The following is a 5,747-nucleotide window of genomic DNA, read 5'->3' as shown; positions in this document are numbered from 1 at the left end:
GACTCTTAATCTCACAAAACAAACTGAGGGTTGCTGGGGGGAGGGGGTTTGGGAGATTAAGAGTCACTTATGGTTTGTCTCCCTCCCAATCCCATCTTGTTTCATTTATTCTTCTCCTACCCACTTAAGCCCCCATGTTGCATCACCACTTCCTCATATCAGGGAGATCATATGATAGTTGTCTTTCTCTGCTTGACTTATTTCGCTAAGCATGATAACTTTCTTTTATATTTTTAATGTTTATTCTAGAAGATCTAGAGTAATGTTTTCTTTTATTCCTGATAATAGTTACTTTTGTCTTTGTTTTGTTCTCTTGTGTCAATGATTTTTTATAAGTCTATTAAAAAGACTTGGGCATTTTTTAAAATTTCCATTCTATACATGTGTTTCCATTGCATATATGCTTATAAACACATATATATTTACATATGCATGCTTTTATAAATTACTGCTAATTACTATAGCTTTATTAATTCTAATTTCTACTCCTAATTCTATTTTTTTTATCCTTTTATTTTTCTTTGGCTATATATTGGTTGTGTTCTAACCTCTTAAAATGGATACACAGGTTAGTAATAGCTTCATTTTAAAAAAATATAAATATATAAGGCTATTCATTTCTCCCAAGTAGAACTTTAACTGTTTAACACAAATTCTGATAGGTAGTGATTTATTATCTTTCAGCTTAAAATATTTTCTAATTTCCAATTCTGTGAGACTCTTTTTTCAGTAAGTATTTAGCATTGTGTATCTTAGGTATGTGTGTATATATATATTCATTCATGTATGGGAATATTCTCAATTTCATTTTTGATTTCTTATATAATTGGACTATAGTCAGAGAACACACATTATATAATTTCTTGAAATTATATTTAAATATTTAAATTTCTCGAAACATGCCTAGTTCATAACGTAATCAATGTTTGCAAATATTTTATGAGTTCTTGGAATGATATATTCTGTAGTAGGTGGGTATAATATACTAACAAGTTCATCATATCAATTTTGCTGATTCGTTATTCAAATGTTCTATATATTATTTAAGTTTTGTCTGTTTTTTTCTAAATAACAACACAATAAAAAGAAAAAATGTTAACATCTACTATGATCATGCATTTTTCTACTTCCCCTGACAATTTCATGAATTTTCACTTCATATGCTTTGAGGGCATGTTATAGCCACATACAAGTTTAGAACTGCTATGTCTTCCTTCCTCATGAATTGGATTTTTATACATTTGATATATACAGATAATCTTCTTTATCTATCCTCTTTATCTCTATAATGATTATTACCTTAAAGCCTACATTTCCTGATAATAGTATCAAGCAACATCAGCTCTCTTTTGTTTAATATTTGCAATTATATGCCATTTCTATTCTTTTCAAACTTTCTATATTCTTTGTTATAGATGTGTTTCTTATGAGCAAGTTAATAAAAGCAAAAAATGGATTTTGTTATGTCTCCCAGTTTTAAACTGAAACATTCATTCCATTTAAATTTAATAGAATTATTGCTTAATTTATGTTTAAATTTAAATTTTGTTTTTTTAGCTTTATTGAGATAAAATTGACATATAGTATTATATAAGTTTAAGATGCATAATGTGATGATTTAATCCATTTATATATTGCAAAATGATTATCACTTTAACACCTCTATCCCATCTCATAATTATCATTTCTTTTTGTACAGAGAACATTTAAAATCTACTCTATTAGCAACTTCAAAGTATATAATACAGTATTCTTAACTATATTCACCATGTTGTACAATAGATCCCCCAAACTTACTCATCTTAAAACCAGTGGTCTGTGCTTTTTAAGCATCATTTCCACATTCCTGTAATCCCCAACCCCTGACAACCAACATTCTAATCTCTGTTTCTACAAGTTAGGCTTTTTTAGACACCACATATAAGTGGTATCATACAGTGTTTGTCTTTCTCTACCTGACTTATCCTATATACATCTTATATGCTTTCTATTTGTCCCACCCATTCAATTTCTATCCCCTTTCACCTTTTGCCTCCTTTTGCATTTATTAAGAAAAAGAAGAAGATAAAAATGTGTGACTCAATATTTCCCTCTGATAACTTGGAATTTACATATGCTTATTTTCTTATGGCAATCAAAAGAATAGCAACTGCTCTGTTCTCTCTCACATCGTGAATCTTCCTGTCCCTTGTTATATGTCACGATGTACTGTATATTATACTTGAATAGTCATTTGTGAAATAGGGCCAAGAATGATGTTATCTTTATTCAAAAATTACTCTTTTGCTCGATTTTGTTTGCTTGTTTTTGCCAGCGATTAGAAACCTAGAAATCTCTTAATTCTTGTTAAGAGTTTGAAATTTTTTCAAAGTACGAAAATGGCATGAAACTAGGAAAGAGTCCTTTCAAAAATCAAGCAATTTTGAAAACACCCTTACTTTTAGGGTACAGCTGTTTGCAATTACAGTGCTAAGTGACTCTTATTTCTCACTGTGGTCCACTTAGCCCTTTGACTTTTTCAAAAACACAGCTAAGCTTCTCACCTATATATATTGATATATATTGGCAAATGCCTCCAGGAAATTTCCAAGTTCTTGGCTCAATTATACATTCATACATAAAATATATAAATACATATGCATATACATATACCTTTATAGATACAGATACATATATATGCTTTTTGTGTTTGGCGTTTTTGACAAGATTTTTAAAAATTTCTTCTGTCATTTTAGTGTCTTCAAAGAGATGGTTGGTATCAACTAGCTAATCTACCTTTACTGGAAGAGAAAGTCCTTGAGACTGAGCTATTCTAATGATTGAAGTATACAGTATATAGTTTATAATAGAAATATATATTTTGAGTACATACTTAGGATAAGAGTATTCTTTCCTTTCTAACATTTTCTGGCATTAGTAATAATTTGTATTATCATAGTCTTGCCATTATTATATGTTTGATTTCAGATATTATTATGTCTCCTAATAAATCCAAATCCTCAGTATATATAGCTAAATTTGTGGCTATATATATCTTCCCTTATTCTCTTAGTCACTGAGCTGGCAAAGCTGGTAGTTGGACAAGTGGAGATCAGGTACTTTTTTCTGCAGTGAGGAATAGTTCTTTGACACAGGTACTCACAGTTTCTTAGAGCACTTATTTTTATCTTTTCAAAGAACCAATACATACTCAAAACATACTTATGGATAGCTGTATCATTTAAATGTGTAATACACATACCAACATTCCTCCAATGCCTTAATGGCAGAAAATATCTCTAAACCATTTGTCTTTAATTAAATATAATTGAAAGGAAACAAAATTTAATAGACAATTTTCCAAGTGACCTCTTAGGTAGCATTACTATCTGTTTAGAGTTACTCAAGTCAGAACACTTACTTCTTATATTAAGAACTTCTTGCATTTATAACATATATCTCTTATGCTCAGAGTATTTTTAAATAATTTTAAGACTGAACTTTTAGACATTAAAAATAATTTGCTTTTTTATGATAAAGAGTAAATATTTAACTTGCATTCTAAACATCACTTTATTTTTTTATTTTGAAAAAATTAAAAACACAAAGTAGTAAAGAGAATAATTTGTAAATATTGCCATTAGACGAGACATGCTCTTCCTTTTTCTTAGTTTACCCCATTATCTTGCTACTTGGCTTCCTCTATTAGCTTCCTCTGAAGGGGTTTTTGTTGTTGTTTTTTGTTTTTTCTACATTTTACATGCAAAAAGGAAACTGTAATTCAATTTTTATCTCATATTGTCACTTGGTTAATCTTAATAATCTATGCTGCTATTTGATACCTTAGAATTTTGTTAGTAATTTTCCATGGTCATCTTAAGCTTAGGGTATTGTTAATAAGTCCAGTGTTATTCCCATCTTTGAAACTCTGAATGTGAACTGATTATTTCCTCTGGAAGTTCTTGTGAACTTGTCTACAACTCTGGTATTTTAAAATTCCATAATGATGTGCCAAGTGTCGATTACTTTTCACTTAATTTGTTGAGACCTTAGTGGATACTTGCAATTAAAAAAAATCATGTCCTTCAGTTGTGGAAAACTTAATTGTATATTTCTTTGATATGTTTTCCATTATTTCACTAGTCTTCCTTCCTGCTTTCCTTCCTTTTCCCTACTCTCCCCCCCGCCCAACTCCCACCCCATAAATCCATGAAAACATTCTTTTTCCAGCTCTTATCTCTTTGGCATCCCAGGTCTGCCTTCATTTCTTTTCATTTGTTTCCCTCAGACTCCTGACTCTTGTCAAGTCTTTAACCCTCCAGATACCCTTTTGGAAATTTTAGTTAAGGTAAAGTTGATTTCTATTTCTGCAGCCAAGGTAAGAGCTCTAAATGACATACCAATTGGTGTTATAAGAAACAGATATATTAAGACTATATATGTTTATATAAACATACTTAGAATATAATCATTATACTTAAAATGATTCTTATATCATCTTTTCATATTTCTTTAGTGATTAAAATTATATATGCATAATTACAGTTACAAAGTAACAATAAATACTTGTTAAAATATATACATAATTCTGTCAATAAAAAAACAATGCAATAACCATTCTAAATATAATTTGAAGTAAAAAAAAATGTGTCTTAGCATATTCATTCGATGCTGATTTTAACAGGTACAAAAATAAACTGCTTTAAAACCAGAAAGTTTTAATCTTGGATTAAAAAAATTAAAATATAAATGTTTCATAGCCATGAAAACAAAGTAACTGCACTGGAAACTTTAAAGGATTTATTTGCTTTGTAAGGGACCTTTTTAGTTCTAAATATTTTCTAATGTACTAAATGATATTTTTATCAGCCTAGTGTTAAACTATTTAGCATGATTATACACTGGGTTACAATGGAAATTGATTGTAATGCATACATTATGTTTCTTTTACAAGTATAGAAAGAAGCAATGGTATATTTCAAATTCATGCCAGAGGTTATTTTAGACTCTCTCTTAAAAAATCATTTTTATATTCTATATAATGATATAAATAAAATTACATTTAATTTTATTGAAGATAGTTTATTGTTTAATGATGCTGTTATACAATAATGTTCTATTATGCCATCAATAAAAACATTACATTAAGTTGGTGTAATTGTCATCAATTATGCATTGAAAATTGCAAATATATTTTCTCACTCTTACTAACTGAAATTACTCTGTACAACTGAAGTTAGACTAAGGTGTCTATCAATTGAAAATGTGAAAAGTATAAAAAGTATAAAATACTCAATTCCTTCAATGATTCATTGTATATTTTCTTTGAATATGTAAAAAACCAAAGTGGTAATGGACAGCATGAAAAGAGATCATTTTTAATATTCCTTTTTTTCCTAAGGGAATGATTCTTGTGATAGAGTTTTATTTCTCACAAATTAATTTCAATATCCCTGATATTTTAATTTTTGTTTCATTTGTTGCTTAATTATAGTAGAAAATATTAATATTTACTTGGAGAGACCACTACTAGATATCAGCAGGAAGGACAGAGTACAGAACTCAAAAAATCCTCTCCTCCACAAATGCAATGAGAACAGCAGAAAAATTGTCAAAATCAACTTTTTCTGAAGTCTGAGTTGGAAGCTTAACCAATTGAGCCACCCAGGTGGCCCTTTTTTGAGTTTATTTTTGTATATGATACAAGAAAGCAATCCAGTTCCATTCTTTTGAATCTACCTGTCCAGTTTCCCCAACACCATTTGTTG

Source organism: Mustela nigripes, chromosome 12 (assembly GCF_022355385.1).
Source record: "Mustela nigripes isolate SB6536 chromosome 12, MUSNIG.SB6536, whole genome shotgun sequence".
Lineage (NCBI taxonomy): Eukaryota > Metazoa > Chordata > Mammalia > Carnivora > Mustelidae > Mustela > Mustela nigripes.
This window is presented reverse-complemented; position numbering follows the sequence as displayed.